Consider the following 17,707-nt stretch of genomic DNA (forward strand, 5'->3'; position numbering starts at 1 on the left):
GAGACAGGCAAGAAGAAGTCAAGCGTGCCTGTGACGTGTGGTGTCATGAAATCCTGCCCACCTCTCTCACGCGTACTTGACCTTGACTCTGGGCTCTGTTACTTCGTGCTCCAAACAAAAGCAAAGGCAAAAACAATAAGAAGGAATCTGAAGAAAAGTATAGTAGCATCCTGCTTTCTCCTCTCCCGCATAGCAGTGTGTTTTTGATTTGATAGGAGAAACAGACACACAAATGTGCACATGCAAACGCACACCCACATGTGTACACGTGATCTTTCAAAGTCTGTGACTTAAGCCTCCTCATCTTTCTGAACATCTGTCACGTTTAGAAAATCAGCAGAGCTCCCCAGAACGCAGTAGCTGGCCAGCGAGGCCATGTTCTCTGCACTGCCCCCTGTAAACGCACGTTTCTCCAGGAATACACATCCATCCTCCACCCTGTAAGGGACCAGAACGTGGCCATGTGGTTATTCCTAGGAAAAGATGCTTCTGTAAGGGAAGCGGGTGCCAGTATCTAGTATTACATCCTTGCTCCGTGCTTGTGGGCCAAGGGCCCCGAGTTCCAAGGCTTTTTGTCTCTGGGAGGGATGACTGTTACCATGGTTTCTTCCTTTTCCCCAAGACAGAGGTACAGCTCTTTGAGAGAATGTTCCAGGATGCACAGAGGAACCAGGTCAGCTCACCAAACAGACGTACTATTGTTTCATTCTGTAAAAGACCTGCCTCGCCTCAACAATTCCACATCTACACGAATAAAAAGAACAAAAGGTAGAGACCTAGGCCCTGTCTGTCATCCCTTCCCCCTCCTCACTCCCGTTTTCTGCATTTAATAAAGGCGGCAGCTAAAGTTTAATAGCATTTGGAAAACCATGAAGCCATCTCCTGGAGTTACATGGCATGTTTCATATTATAGTGCTAAGATTAAGAAAGGAGGGAGGCTGGGATCTGCTTCTCGCTCCAAATACTGGTCTCTCGACGTCAAGTTGATATAGATGGTGACTGAAATACAGGATAAAGCGAGAGAGAGAGAGAGAGAGAGGAAGAGAGAGAGTGTGTGTGTGTGTACGTGCGCGCGCACGTGTATGCATGCAGGTGAAAGAGCTGCAAAGCAAAAAAAAAAAAATACTCAGTAAATATGATTTTTGTTGTCATGGCAAAATTATTGGTTTAACCGACATTATACTTGCAGTACGCATAGCAACCTCCCTAGATACGAGAGAATTCTTCCCGGCAGCCGTGCTTATAGGCAGAGCTCCTCGGCTTTTTTCAAACGAGGTGTTTTCAAGCTGACATGTTGTTCGCTGCGTTTGTTGGTCCTCACGAGTCTGTTCCCAAATACACCGACCTTATTAACGAGCGCCGGATTCGGGATATTTCCTAGGGGAAATACAAAATTTTTTGTTTTCAATAAAACATATGGGCCAAATTAGAAAGTAAATAAATGAATTCTTCTCAAGAATCCACAATAACACTTGCTGAGCAGTGGGTCAGGCCACATTTAATCTAAAATCTTTCTGCTGCGTGTAAACGATTATGTCATAGCATTTGTCTTTAATTACTCATCTCTTTCCAAAGGTTTGACTCATAATGTGTTTCTCGGTTAACCACAAACACTTGTACTACAAGATTTGTTATATAGATTCGCTCACGCCCACCCTCGCCCCTCTGCTTTCTGCTCTCTGCAGCAGCATTGTGAAGTCATAGCTCCTAAAAAAGAAGTTTGAGACATTGTCTAACATCCACCCCGCTCCTTTGATATTTCCAAGATTTCCATGCTAAGAAAAATAACGCTTTCTTTTCTTGACTCACAAAGACCGTTAGAAGCAGGCTTCATAGAATGGACCTAACAGGACTGTATCATCATGGTTTTGTACTTATATGGCATTGTTCCTCTGAGAATTTCCAAGACTTCAAGAACATATGAAAAGAATAAAAACAATGGGCTGTAGCTTGTAAAAGACGACAAGTCAATTAAGCAACCACATACACAGTTTTTCCTTCAGCACTTCGTTTCCCGCCTCACCTTCCCCTGTGAGGAACAGAGTGAATTCTAATTTAATGCAGCAAGAATTAAACCAGCCATCTCCTCGGCTCACTTAGCACCTATTAATAATCCCCTCAGTTTTAGCGGAGGTGTTGGCTTCCAGTGGTGACCGTTGTCATATCGCCGGTCTAATCCTGTGTGAAGTTAGGGATTATAGAATTTGAGGAAAACGTAGGAAATGATACAGTCCTAAAGGTATGTCCATCGGGCCAGGGGCATTTTGGTAGGTAAACTAAGAAGCACCTCAGTGATGTAATCTGGGGATTTTTAAGGGTTTCTTGACTCTCAAATCTCAATCCTATTGACCTAAAATCCTTACTCTGTGAGTTCAGTTTGCTTTCTTTCTTTCTTTTTTTTTTTTTTTTTTTTTTTGGAGGGGAGAGCGATATTTAAGATGAAGAGGCCTTTGTCAAAGACAGAAACAGGCACACGAATTTTTTTTTCTTTGCGTTAAAAATGACAATTCCCTATTTAAAATGCGATACTAGCAGGGATTGGTGACATGTTGATTATGTCCCCAGGAAGAAGGAAAAGGTATGACCGGGACCCTGAATATAAAAATCCTTTTTTCAGTGACCTGCTATAACTGCAGTCGGGCTTGTTACTGTAGCATGGCATCCTCTGTTCCTTTGTGGGGTTCTTGAGGCCCCATCTTAGCCGAAGAATTCCTTTTACCTGTTAGATTCAAAGCTTCTTCGGCCGCTCTCCGTTAGCCTGGGGCCACCAAGCTTAGACTCTCAAGGTCTAACCACTTTGACAGCGAGAGGAAGCAAAAGTAAGATGATCCTTGAATAAGGTGACAAGGGAGAGAGTCCCTTCTCCTGTGAGCCTTCCACTGCAAGTATGCTGGCCTCCAGGTACTACGCTGGCTCCCCCCCATGTGATCGCAAGAGTTTTGGGGGGAAGAAGAAAAATAGAGAATCAGCACAGAGAACCAAGGCCCAAAGGATAAAACACTACGACGTCCCCAGCCAAGAAAGCACGGCCAGCGACGGCGCGGGTCTTTCACATTCCGGCACCTTCTTCTGACGTGCCGCCCATCGCCCAGCGTGGCCTTGACCTACGTCGCTGCCCCCTTTCTCTATTCCTGGGTGGGACGTGGGGTGCTGACTACGGATTTCATCCGCGTGACAATTTCGCTGGACTTGCCGTGACAAATGGATCTGGAGCTTGCAAACAAAGAGAATATTCTGTTGTCGGTGACCCAAATATCCATCCCCTGGGGAGAGGGGAAATTGGTTTTTAATCTAGAGACTGTGCTTTCGAGACCAGCATCTCTGTCCTGTTCTTCCTCCCACCTGTGTTTATCTGTAGACAGGTGGTTTCTTATGCACGACGTTTGTCCCCATGCGCCCGCCCTCACTTCTCTACCACAAGCTAGTGCTGTGCACTTCTTTGACCAGCTGAGCAAACCGACCTCTTCTTGTTGGCTTCTTTCTTATTTGCACCCCAGTCCCCAATATCGGGGCTGGCGGTACTTCCAGTGTCTCCTTCGTGGACGTCTCTGTCATCCAGCCCTTCTTCTGGTGACACTTTTTTTTTTTTGCCCGTCTGGGAAAGTTTCCCTTAAGCCTCTCTCTCCACTGTGAAGACTTCCCAGCTGACCTGGAGAAAGATTTCCTGTCCGGCCGGTGGCAGACTTTCAGTCTGGACCTGGTTCCCCTCCGTTTTGATCCCGAGTTTCAGTAGCACCCCTTTCTCTCTATGTCTGCCATTATCGTCACCTCTTTGACTACATGCCGAAAGAATTGTCATTCTCTCCTCATAAACACTTCTGGATTTTTTTTTCCTCTTACCTGCTCGAGTCATCATTCAGACCATAATTGACATCGCAAAAATCTTCTTTTATATTTGATAAGGAAATCAATTATGATATAATACTCAAACCCTCTTAAATGGAACCCACCTTTGCTGAGGGCACGTTTTCTGTGGAAATGGGCCACGTTAAATCAAAACACAATCAAAAATGCACCCGCCCGGACTCCTGGTGCTACTGTCATCATTTGTCAATACCGAAAGTATTCTTTGTTATTTTTCTCTTCTTTCCACCATCCCAAATCTGAGTGCCTGGGATCGCCTGGAATTGCTAAACCACTTCTATGTTGTATAATTTTTATTCATCAATAAGCGTCATTTTTTTCTATCCTTATTTACCATTTTTTTTCTTGTTACCGATAAATCAATGTTATTTATTTATACCATGTGCATTTTTATAAATTACCTTAAATGCTTTTTGGAACAAGGTAGAAGTTATTCAGTGAACTTGTTAGTAAAAACATTTTTTTTTCCTCTCTTTTATTTTTTGTCTCCCTTTCTATGGGTCAGAATTTTCTTAGTCCACCTTGATTTCTTCCTCTGGCCATCGCCGTAACTTGTAATTAGAGTAAATAAATCTAAGTACTGATCCCAATTCCACACTAAGCAACAGTAACCACAGAGAGTTTCTTACCTATACTTAGATGAGGACGGTCCTTATAATGAAGACAACGTGATAAATAGATAAATCTGTGAATTGGAAGGGTCCTAGCATAATTCCTGAGCCATGATGTGTTCTCGGTAAATGCTCTTTAATCCATGAATCATGAAATATGATTGTCACCATCGGACCCAACTTCGTCAAGCATGCAGCAGTGACGATGTATGCGAGGCAAGTAGGATTTCTGAGAAACCTTTCTAGCGTCAACATTTCTCGTGGTCCCACGTGTGCCGTCGTTCATCAAATAGGTATATAGAAAAATTTTAGATAGGGACAGATGATGACTTAATTAAAATCCTTTTCTTCTTGAATAGAGGAAACATCCCAAACAGCCACCTCTATTTGGCCTTTTTCACTATGTATTTCCCCAAGGACGTGACTCGGTTTTCTCTGGAACGTTCAGTCAGCCCTCATTGCTGAAGCCAACGTGCCAACCAGTTTTTCCCAACCGTCTCTGATAATGTTTCATGGGAGTGGGAGAAAAGGATCCTCCTCAAAGAGAAGTTCAATGTCCAGTCTTCCCCTTCTCTGTCAGCCATGATAGCACATAATAAGAACTTGAGCTTCAAAGGTTTGGACGGCCACAGGAAGCTGTAGCATCTGCGGCATTCAAGTGGGCTAACTGTCTCCCCCCAAAGGCATTCCAGTAATCCCTCCTTCATCCTCACTCCCTCTGATTTATTACATTATCTTTTGACCTTTTTTTTCGCTCTTCATAAAAAGCATTAAGTTGCCATTCCTACAGCAGAAGCCAGCAGATAAATGTTCAAATTTACTCTCGGCCCTCACTTGGGAATGGACTTATGGATTTCTCGGGCACAAAAATGCCACGAAAGCATGTGGGGTTTGATATCCTTGGGTTGTGTAAGGAGGAATAATAAAAGGACCGAGTCCTAAGAGAAAAATTAAACTTTCCATAGACAGAACATAGCTGCATTTTAAGTAACCACTTTAAAGACATGACTGCTGTTTTGGCAAAAGCCAGTAAGCCACACAAAATTAATTTCATGTTTCATTGACATTACTTTCAGGAATTTCATGTTGACATAACCTATAGAGTAGGGGTGAGATACTGCAGACAATATATTTAATGCTGCTACACCAACACAAAATATTTTAAATCTGAGCAGAGACCCAGCTTTTTAAAATAATCTTGTTCTGTGTAAAAAAAAAAAAAAAGAATGAAACTAATTTTCACATCAGTTGTCTAAATGCTAATTGCTTCTGATGCAAGGTTAAAAATCAAATCATCAAGTCTTCTCATGGCCCCTTCATCGAACATATGACACATTTCAACCTACTTCTGATTTTGTCTCTTGTGTAAATAGTGACACTTTTACAGGATTGCTATGTTAAAAATATCAACTAACGTGTGATTAAGTGGTATGCCGGGCTAACAGAAAGGCACCTCTGATCGCGCGCTTCTAAATACATTCGACGAAACAGTTGTTTTTCTACAAAACAAAATGTGTTCGCTGATTCACCGTGAGGGGAAGGGAAGCTGTTGGCCTTGGCCACCGACATGTGTCTATGTGTCCCAAAAAAGCGGTCTGTCCCCACGAACCCACGAGCCAAGTGCTGAAAAGACTGTTGCATAACCAGGGCTCTCTTTGGCTCTGAGGCCACGGGCATTGTTTTCATAATACACAGTCTCTGTTTCTACCTCTTGGCTTCCAAAGCTGCCCAAAGTCACATATTAGCAACTGGCAGGAGTCAGGCCAGCATGACCGCTATTGTAAAGGCTTCTCGGCTACTTTCCATTAACTAAAGGTATGCACCAGCACATCCGTTAAGAGTTATTTTCATCCTGTTGGCTCGTAATTGGTACCCTTTCGAGTATACCATGAAGCCGGGAATTCGTTTAGTCTGGCAGAATGTCGAGGCCACTGGTAACACAGGAATCTCAGCACTGGCTAGGTGCTTGAATTTCTTTGACTTTATAATTTCAGAATTGCGCAGTGGCAACCAGTGCTTGAAGCCATGGGAAAATTTTCCCCTTAAGATTTAGTCTTACCATCTGTATTTGCCAATTATTGCCAAGATAACGCTGCATTTTAAAGACACCCCAGACTCACCGTCTTTAAATGATAACGGTTAGTTACTTCTCCCGTCACACACCTGCTGGTCAGCTGGGGGTCAGCTGGTCTAAGCTGGCCTCCACTAAGCACACTTCAGTTTTCGGGTTGGATCTGGCTTTGCTCCCCACAATTCTCATTGTCTGATGGATGGACCAGCCAGGACACATTTATCCATCTTGTGGCGATGACAGAGGCATAAGGAGGGGCAAGCAGGAACACACATGTCTCGTAAGGCTTGTTCTCAGAACTGGCGACCGTCACTTCTTCTATATTCCATTGGCCAGATCAACTCGATTGTCTGAACCTGAAATGAAAGACTGGGAAATACATTCTGCTGCTTGTGAGGAGAGCCACAAGGTCATATGGCAAAAGGCAGGACGCAGCGAGGGGTGAGGTAGCGATGTCAACAATTCAATCTGACACACTGCCGGACATCAAGAAAAGACATGCAAATGAGTCTGTGGCCATAAATCGAGGAATTCATGGTTGCAGCAATAAAGAAGGCCGTGCGCCATCTTTCGCCTGACTCTTAGCTTTGGCTTATAGTCCCTGAGCACTTACCAGGTAGTCTAAAGAGTAATTCTGATTCTTTGCTAGTTAATGCAAGGTTACATAGAATGTCGCAGGTTACTGCCAGTGGTATTTCCAGCCCTAGGTTGACTGATATATTAAAAAAGGGAATTTTGTAAAGATTTATAAATGTCTTTGGGGAGGACTCTGATGCTGAGCCAGCTCAGAAAATGTTATCAGTAAGAAAACTGGCAGCTTCTGCTGCTTCTTTCAGGTGGTCAGAGTACCCAGCTACTGAGACACCGCGCGGGAAGACCAAGTCGGGGCGGGGGTTATGGGCTGAGGGGGAGGCTACATGGAGAACAGTGGAGGAACCCAGCCCACAGCAAGCGCCTGGGCTCAGACGCATCACCCGGGTTGAGTCGTCTCAGCCGCTCCCGGCTGCTCAAACCATCCTTGCCCAGTCGCCGTATATGTGAGTGAAAAGACCATCTCGGGCATTTCGTCCCCAGCAGACGTCACATGAGGGAGAGATGAGCCATTCCTGCCGTGCCTTATCTTAATTCCTGGTCCACAGAATGGGAAGGGATAATAAGCTCGTTACTGTTTTAAGCCACTAACTGTTGGGGTAGTTTGTTAGGCAGCAAAGGATCATCGAAACAGTGACATTCATAAGAATCTCTCCAAAAGGTAGGATTCTTAATTGGCTCCTATCGTTTTGCCGTTTGGGACAGCCTTTCTAGGGAATGGCACATTTTTATCACAGGGAATGTCGGTGATGGCGAAAAGACTCATGTCTTGTTATTGGATGAGTTTGGAGAGGGAAGAGCTAGTTTATTCTTTTGTAACCGAGTGTTATTTAATGTTGAGGCATAAAACGTACAACCGGCTTACCTAAAGGCATTTGATAAATTAATATATTAGCTCGTTTTCTGCCAGAAAATTAAACCAGATCGAAGTATCACCACGTATTAGAGAGTCTAGGGGAGAATCCATTTCCTGCGTATTCGACTTGTGGCAGAATTCAGTATCTCGTTAGAGTCAAGATCTAGATTTCTTGCTGGCTATAAACTAAGGGCTATCCCCAGCTCGTGGAGGCCATTTGAGCTTCCCAGTTCCTTGCCCCTGTCCTGTAACAGTGGCAGGTCATGCTCTCACACTTCAAATCTCCCCTCCTCCCGTCTCATTTTCTACCCCACTTCTGGCCACCCGCATCTGCTTCTAAGAGCTCACGTGGTTAGATTGTGTCTACTCGGATACTCCAGCGTATGTTAAGGTCAGCAAATTAGTGACCTTAATGCCATCTGCAATTTTAATTCTCCTTAGCTATGCGGCATAAGATAGTCACGGTTTCTGAGGGCAAGGACGTAGATGTATTTGGGGTCTGATATCCTGTGTACTATAGCAAGATATCTGTCTCACTCAGTTGCAGGAAGCTCCTTTCGCATCATGGTCTATGTAAATAGCGCTCCAAAGAGCTGTGCGGGGTACAGCCCATGTAGCCATCTGTGGCAACTCTTAGAAGCATGTTAGATCAGAGAGAGGAAGATGACGTGTCAGGGTGCCACTTGTGTGTCTCTGGTCCTTCTGCTCTCAACCTCGCCACCTTCCTCCTCCCCCTAGGCTTCCATTTCCAACCCTTCTCTCCAGCAATGCAAGAAGAAGGTTTTCCTCCTAGGCATAAATGAAGGAAGTCTTTCAAAGAATATGTTTATAATAGGAATAAGTGTTTTAATTGCAGAAAGAAAGAATTTAAGATAGATTCTCTGGCAAGGAAAGGCTCTGGACCCCACATGAAGGTAAGAGGTATCCTGGATAAAGGAAGCTCATACCTTGTTTGGCCCTGTCATTAACAGGACCCTTGGTGATGCTCATATTGAGTTATATATACCAGGTCTCTCACGCTGCCCCAAAGCAGGGCACTGTCTCACCCCGTGGGAGCCATCGAGAGATGCAGATGGCACTATTTGTCCAAAGAACCAGAGTTTAGAGCCAAGAGGACTGGGTTGCAAGCCACAGCATCCCTGTGTGATCTAGGAAAAGTTCCTTCAAGTGCACAGCGAAGACAGAGTAGCTGGTTTTCAATCTCGTCTATAGGGTTATGACATGACGCAAGAGTGATAAGGATCAGAAAGTTTTAGGAAAAGGTAAAATCCAATGTTGTTTTGTTAGTTATTATTAAGAATGCAGTCCTTTCCCGTAGACTTGTAGAGAACTAAAATCTTTTTTGCATTTACGATGTACACAAATTACAGCCGCTTCCTTCATTCTGTTTGAGTCAGCAGCTGAATGGTGTCTCTAGTGTGCCAAGTTTAAAAATAGACGTTAGTCTTCTACGTAACACTCGGTTCGAGAAAATTTCGGTTTGGCGATGGGTACCACCTGCATCTACCCATTTCTAGGTTGAGGGCCTTCTTAAGACTGTTTAGAAAGACTTTGGACAGAGAACATTCTTGCAAAACAACATTTGATGAGTTGGAGTAAGTGAATTAGAAACATATGGGTCAAATTTCCCTGCAAATACATCAGGGTTGAAAAATTAAGGAGAAAAAAAGTGCTCTGCTTTATCCAAATATGTAAAGCCGAGCTTGGGAAACTTGACCAACCCCCAGACCCCACTGCGTGGTTGTACCACGTGTTGGCAGAGCCTTGGGCTTCCTCTCCATTCACTTTGTGTGTTGCTAACCAACCTCTCCCTTTCCAGTGCAGGAATTTACAATTAAAACGTTTCTTTCTCCAGGATTCTCAAAAATGTATACAGGAGAAACCTAACCCGCCCATCACAAATATGATGTGTGTCGAAAAAAAAAAATACATAGCACATAACTATGTTATAATACAGATTAATGTAATTCAGTGAACGAAATACACAGCTTACATCAATTTGTACTGAACACCCCATAGCTGGTAACTGCAGTTTGGGGTATTAACAGAGGGACGGATCAGAGTTACAGGGTCCCATTCAGCCGGGTTCTAGTAGCCACAATTCCAGTAGTCACAATTCCAGTAGCCTCACTATTTATTTGAAAGTCCCAGAAGTAGTTCAGTTCAATATGTCTGTGCCCAAATCTCTTCCAGATTTAACCTAAGACTCAAACCACTGTAAGCTATCTAGATCTCCCTTCGGTCCTTAGACAAGAATCAATAAGAATTTTCCTAATTGTCTATACCCAAAAAGAATGGGAACACAACCAGACAATTAAGAGGGTGAGATGCCAACAATTATGTGCGGGGGAAGGTTGCGTTATCCTATCTTCCAGTTTTCCTTTCCTGTTCTCCTGCTGAAGTTCACGATTAACTCCTTTCACCTAAACTCTTCCTTGCTCTTGGAGTTGAGTCGGTGGCCATCTTTAAAGTTTATCCCTTTCAGTAATTTTAATGAGCTTCCCATCTACAGTAAGACTAACATCGTGAGACTGGCATGATCAAGCTGAGATGCAGCACGAAAGGGAATCACCGTTTATCACTGGTCCGAAAGTCCTCGGCGAAACCACAACCAGAACTTAGGTCTTCCTGCGTCCATCTTTACTTATGTAAACTAGGAAACTGTTATATAACATGATGGGGTGATGAGTTATGCGTCTGACCTTCTACCTGCTAAAGCTTTCTCTACCTCGTCTAGATCCCAGGGCCTCCTCTGAACTTGTCTGAAGTCATTTAGCGTTTATATTAACCTGTGAGGTGCTATTCACTTGTGTACCATGTGCATGCATCTGCCCGCGCTACCCATCCAAGCAGAATTTTCCAAACAGGAACTATATATGCATCTAAAAACCCACCAGCAATGCGCATGGAATGCATTCAAGATACAGCTTTCTTTAATTCTTTCTTCTTCTTCTTCTTCTTCTTCTTCTTCTTATTATTATTATTATTATTATTAATTCCTTTCATTTTTGTTTTGTTAATAATAGATAGCCAGGTTGTCTGATAGATTTTTCACCAATTAGAATCAAATACTTCAGAATAAAGTTAATAATTTGAATACACGTTCCCAGATTCCACTACTTTTAACCACATATTATATATGTCAGTTCTAGAATACACACACTTGAGATATGCCCACATTCAGAAATTCCTTCACCTTTGACCTTTTACAAGTTTTCTTCCTCCTTAGATTGTATCAATGTGGGGCATGCCATAAGCAACGTGACTCTCTTTTCACAAAGGGCCCAATTTTCCTCTCTTTATTTTTCTCAAAGTAGGGTTTATTATTTTGGGTCAACTTGATAAATTGTCAGATTCAGTGTTAGACAGCTGGGTAATGTATGTTTTATTTTGTTTTAATGTGCTGCATTTATTACAGCCCTCTGTCCTGAACCAAGTGGCCTTTTTATTATTAAAAATCTAATGAAAATAAAGTCCACAAAGAACCATTGTTAAAGAATACACTTATCATTTCTCTTTTTCTATTAGGCGGACTTACAAGAGCCTGTTTTCATAGGTCTGGTCATGAATGACAAGCTGTTTGCGTTAGATTTATGTAGAATTTATAATAAAAATGAATCAAATTTATTTTAAAACAAAATCTAAATTAAGTGGACTCATAAGCCAATGCAATAAAAACTTGATTGAAATCTGAACCTTGACAATTTCTCTATAAGGAGCAGTTGCCATCTTTCTAGTAGATTTGTCTTACTAAAGCAAAATTTTAAATTAAGGTCAGGCAGGGGAAAAAATAACAGGGCTATTTTCAATACTTTTTGTCAGAAAATGCTTCATACCTACATCATCTTTGTTCCAATTTATTTTAATGCATTAAAAAAAAAAACAATCAATAATCACAACTGATCCATAGCCTTTTTCTAGTTAACAAATATGGCGATGTTTCTTAGGTCTCGTTCTTCTCTTTGGGTCTGCATATCAAATACGGATCATCTGCAACTTATCTCACTCCTACCCACCGACCTTTCTCACCTTCCTTCTCTCTGGCCTTCACCCCAGTTTAACTCCATCGTTTAGTCATTCCCTCTTCCTTCCACCTAGAACAGGGGAAAACCAGTGATTCTCCACTCACCTTTCCATGTTTTCTCTTGATCTGTGATCCCCTCCAAATTCCACAGCCTCTCAAGTTCTCTTTTCCTACAGAAAGCTCCCTCTCTACTTAAGATTTGCTCAAGTCGGTCCCAAACAAAAGCAAATAGCTCTTCTGAAATCGGCTGGCCCCTCGCAACACGCGCCCATCTTTTTCCGGCTCCTAATTATTTCCAACGGAATCACTAACTCGCCGCTGCCTCTCCTTACTCACAAGCGATGCCATCACAGCGGGTCTTCCCCCCACCACTGACCTGAAGCTGTTCACTCAGAAGGAACCAGCAGACCCCTCGTTTTCTCTCGGTCCACACACAGTTTCACCTCTTTAGAGTTCTTAGAGCTGTTAGTGATCTCTCTTTTTAAAAATGGCTCCCACTTTGACTTCTGTGGGGGGGGGGGGGATGACACTCTTCTAATTCTTTGATCTTTTTTTCATGCCTTCATTCTCTCCTTTGCTAGCTCTGCGTCCTCTTCTACTCACTAAGTGGGTGTCTTCTCCCGAATTTTGTTCTTTTATACTTCACATCTATTTTCAACATACTTTTTCAAGATTCTTACTGTTTTGGCTTTAAATACATCCGTCGCACGGGTGACTCTGTGCTTTATATCAACGGCCTTCATGTCTTCTCGACCTCATCCCAAATTTCCATCGCCTCTGAATATTACACCCCAACATCCCATCCTAATCGCCGCCTCTGCGTGTCGAAGGCCAAGCTCCCTGCGTTCCCCTCCCACGCCGGCTCTCCTTTTGTCTTCGCCAGACCCCCCCCCCCCACGGTAATTTCACTTCTGGAACAAGTCCTCAGGATTCTCCTTGACCTCTCCTATTTTACCTGCTCCAAGGAATCGATCCATAAACCGAGCGATCCCTCCTTTGACGTGTTTCTGGACGTTTCTCCTTCTTCTCCCAGCCCATCATATTCGTTATAGTGAAACCTTTTCCCCCTCTGTGTCTCTTGTTACAGGGGGAGGGCAGACGGGCCCTCGAGAGCCCTTGGGAGAGGGACCAGGAAGGCTTGATGCTGAGCAGCCGTTTGGCCCACAAACATGCACCCAAGAAATTAATAAAAAGCTAGAAGGCCGACATCAGAGAAAGAGCCTTTGTTGGATCCCAATCCCAAAGACACCCCCCAGGAGACCCTGTGAATTGGGGGAGAACCCATATAAGTAAGTGGAAGGGGACTTCAGAGATGAGTGCACCTGTGAGCCTGTCGGTATGCGTCGGTATGCCTGGGCTGGAAGTCACACGGTGGAGGGCCAGATGCCCAGGACTGACGGCGGAGTGGCGAGGATGTCGCTTTGAACCCGACCTGCATTGCATTTTATTTTGTTTTTGAGAATGGCCAGAAAGGGAATTAATGAAAAGTCCGGGCATACGAATTGGTCCAGAAATAGGCATGGGAAACAGGAAATAGTAGTAACGAGGTCAAATACTAAGAGAGATTTATGAAAAATCATGAATAGTAAGAATGAAAATGACGATGTCAATTTACGCTTGCATGAAAGAGATCAGGGAGGACAGAAAAAAAGAGATGATAATTAACAAGAGAGGAAGTTACAGTATTATTAGAGGTGTTCGTGAGAACATGCCTTAGCTAAAACAAACAAATGGAAGGAACGCAGGAGGAGCCCTTGGTGTTCGTTAAAACAGATCCCAACTGCCCTCCCCAGGCCCGCGTCCTCTGGCCCCTGCCCTGGCCTCACCCCTCGTTGCTCTGTTTCCCTTGTCATCAGGTGCTTCAGGTTTGATGTCGTGGGTCCCCAGCCTGCATTTCCCACTTCCCACTTCCTCTCTTTTCTGGCCCTCCACCGTGTGACTTCCAGCCCAGGCATACCGACAGGCTCACAGGTGCACTCATCTCTGAAGTCCCCCTCCACTTACCCATACGGGTTCCCCTCCAACTCACAGGGTCTCCTGGGGCGTGTCTTGGGGATTGGGGTCCAACAAGGGGTCTTTCTCTGATGTCAGCTTTCTAGCTTTTTATTAATTTCTTGGGTGCATGTTTGTGGGCCAAACGGCTGCTCAGCATCAAGCCTTCCTGGTCCCTCTCCCTCCTGTTTTGATCCTTAGTTCTCCTGAACCTGTTTCCAAGAACTTCTTAGAATAATTGTAGTTTTAAAGTTCGTTCATCTCGGCATTTACCGAAAACCTGCTACACGTTACAATCTAAGCTAAGAGAATGGATAAGGCAGTAAGTTATGGTCCCTGGTTTCACAAAACTTTTAATACAAGAAGAAAAGATACACGTAAGCAAAAATGATGGGGTAAGAGCTGAGACAGAGGCGTGGACAGAATGTTAACAAAGCAAAAAATGGGGCAGCAAAGCCCATTCTGCGATAGCCAGGGACAGGTCCTCGGAGGTGACAGCATCGATGAATAAGAAAAGTGTGTGTGTGTGTGTGTGTATGTGTCATGAAGGGGAGGGCAGCATGACAACAAAATGGAGAGAATGGAAAACATACCGGCACGACAAGTCTGGGGACAATACGGCATATCTTAGGAACTTCGAGTGGCATCTTTTAAGCCTGGATCAGGCGAAGCCCTCCATATATCTCTTACTCTTCTCATTGTTTTTATTCAAAGCTTCCACCATGGAAGTTTGTTTTGCTTTAATCTCTAAAACAACGTGGGGGAAAAAAAATAGCAACGTGATCTTAAAAAACACCTTTACCTCCACTTCACACAATTAGATCTTCTTTGAAAAAAAATAAAATCAGTCATTACATCGTCCGGTGACGTCTTCAGTGTCACAGCATGACCCGGGGACTATAGTAAGAGTGAGGTTCCCTTACATATCAAAATTAAAGAGTTGTCCATCGCAGAATGTTTACATGTAAGGCGATGGTCCTTTAAGCTAATTCGTGCGGACAGAGACAGCTCTACATGCTGCCGTGGAGAAATTAAAAGAAGTGTCTCCCCTTTAAGTGATTTTCTCTAGTACCAGATGCCGATGTGTTCTGTTCAGGTCGACGAAGCCACAGGCCGAGAGCCGCGTGCGCACTCTGTCACACCGTGTATGTTTTCCATCAGTTCTACAAGGTCGTTATTTATTTTTTTTCAATGTCAAGACTTAACCCACACACAGTCTCACGAGGCACGGAGATGCCGAAGCCACGGTGCCGGGTTGTAGGACCTAATATCCGTGTAATGATGGGATCGGCTGCAGGGCACATTTGGAACCAATCTCCAGCCTTCGGGATGGAGAGCGAGGGCAGGAAATAATCAAGCCGTGTGCTGCGCCCGCTCCCTCTGCTCCCAGAGTCCTGCACTCTGCGTAGAGAACACGAACATTCCACCGGCTCCAGGAAACGTTGAGAGTCGCCGAGAGATAGCAACATGGAGAGTTGAGCAGAGCGAGTGAGCACCTTGGACGACAACGTAGAGCCAGGAGAAGGGCATTTGGCGCCAGCGGGCTGCGACTGAGATTCAGATGCCGGAGGTCTCCAAGCGTCTCATCAAACACACAGACAAAGGGAAACGCTTTGCTAAGTAGCATGCACTTAACCCAGGGAACTCGATGACACACGCTTTTTATGGAGCCAAGGAACTCCGTAGCTTTTGTCAAAGGGCTGGACACGGATGAATATGAATAACATCTGCAGCTCAGCTAAGTGGGGTGAAAGGGAGGAGCCCGACCCATCTCCTGGCATCTGCTGTGGAAACGACTCCCGGTGGAGCTTCTTCCAGAGGCTCAAGAGCCCAGTGGGTCAGGGGCCGTTTTCCGAAGTCCTTGTTCCTCTTGCTCTGAAAAATCACAAGAAACCATAGGTAAAAAAGAAGGGATTAGGAGCCTCGTTCGACCTCGTGTCTGCTTAAGGCCCTCCGTGCCTGCGTGGTGCGTCCCTCAGTGCAGAGTCTGTGATATCGTAGTCACTGATTCATATTGTTATCTGCTATTTACCAAATGCCTCTGGCTAACGCCTTCAGAAAACATATTTAACAGTTATTAGATTAGATAAGACACATGAAATAGACAGACTTACACACATAACACATTTTCTCTCAGGACCTTTCCACTCGTAGGCCTCCAGCTGTTGAAAGACTGACCAGTAGCTGATTGTTGGGGTAAGTTCCGGTCCATTGCAGCCCAGCAGTACTAGTAGTATGGGAGGAAGGAAAGGAGATAATAAGAAGAGAGCAAAGGAGTTGCCGAGGATGCATGCGCAAAGACAAGTTCTCTCCCCGCTTCCTCCCCGCCCCCCGCCCCCGCCCCAGCGAGAATCAGTCTATTCCTGGTCCAGTGTTAAAACAGCAGGGTCCATGTCATGCCGGCTACTGGCTTATGTCTGATGATGACCAGTTGCTTCACAGAGGATGCCCATGCCAGTCATTTTATCCCCAGTGTATCCATTCTGGGATTGAGATCGGTTAATATCTCTGATGGTTAACGCTCTTTACGAACACATCAAAAAGTTGTTGCCGAGTCTGGCAAAATAGCAAATTCTGCCTCTCTTTTCTCTTTCATTCCCAAAGTCATTCTGAGGCTTTCAATGTACTGGGAACTCTTAGTAAAAGCACAGACCATCAAGATAGTTAAGCAAACAGTGAATTAGGGAGCTAAATAAACAAACCTGAGATGCGTCGTCATCGTCATGGGTGAATGTGCCATTGGCAATGGGACATTATCTGGTTACTGTCACCTGGTGCTAAGCCACGTTATCTCTGCTGAGCAGTGTCTCATTCAGGCGACAGTCACTTCTCACACTCCACTGGGCTGGGGCTTTATAGATTTCAGGGATTTGAAACTTCTAATTCTCCTTGAGTAGAGCGTTTTAGGTTTTATAAATTATAATTCTAATGTTGCTAATATTTCTGCATTAACATAAATACAGTGTCTCGGGGCTGTATCTGCCTCACTGTACAGAGGAAGTATGGCTGAGGAAAGAGCTCAGAGTCTGATGTGCAGACAACCAGACCTGAAGCTGGAGTCTGGAGATGTCATTTCCTGCTGACTTGACTTATCCCAGTTACCTAATCTCTTTGAGCCTCGGTCTCCTTACCTATCAATGGGGAATTATAACATGCACAGGGTTATTTTGAGGAATAGCGTAGATGAGATATAGAAGCATTTAGAACACAGTAGGTGCTCAGCAAACTTTACCATTAGTTAATGCTCCCTTCGGGTGTCCTCCCGGGAGCATTTTAGCAAGGTGTACTTCCCCAATCCAATCCCTGCTGAACAATAACTCTAGACACGGTTTCCTGTCTGTACCCACGTGTTCATTGTCATCAGCATTAGCCCAGAGCGGGCTGTATTCATCCTGTTTGACTTACCGCTGCCTGGGTGGTTTTCTTATCCTAGTTTGTTCACTATATGATTAATCTGTCTTTCTCAGTACTGATCCTTCTCAAACACAATATTTATCAAGCTACTGCTTTTACCAAAAACATTCAATCGTTCCTTATTTCGTACAGCATGACAACTAAAAGTTTACTTGTAATTCCAATTGTGCTAGAGTAATTGGTACCAATTAATAACCATCCTGCTCTAAGCAACTAGAAAATTGGACCAAATATATAACATGGCAGTTTTAAGACATTGAAAAGCAGTCAGCCCTAGAACATAT

This window comes from Rousettus aegyptiacus, unplaced genomic scaffold, assembly GCF_014176215.1.
Source record: "Rousettus aegyptiacus isolate mRouAeg1 unplaced genomic scaffold, mRouAeg1.p scaffold_m13_p_18, whole genome shotgun sequence".
Taxonomy (NCBI): domain Eukaryota; kingdom Metazoa; phylum Chordata; class Mammalia; order Chiroptera; family Pteropodidae; genus Rousettus; species Rousettus aegyptiacus.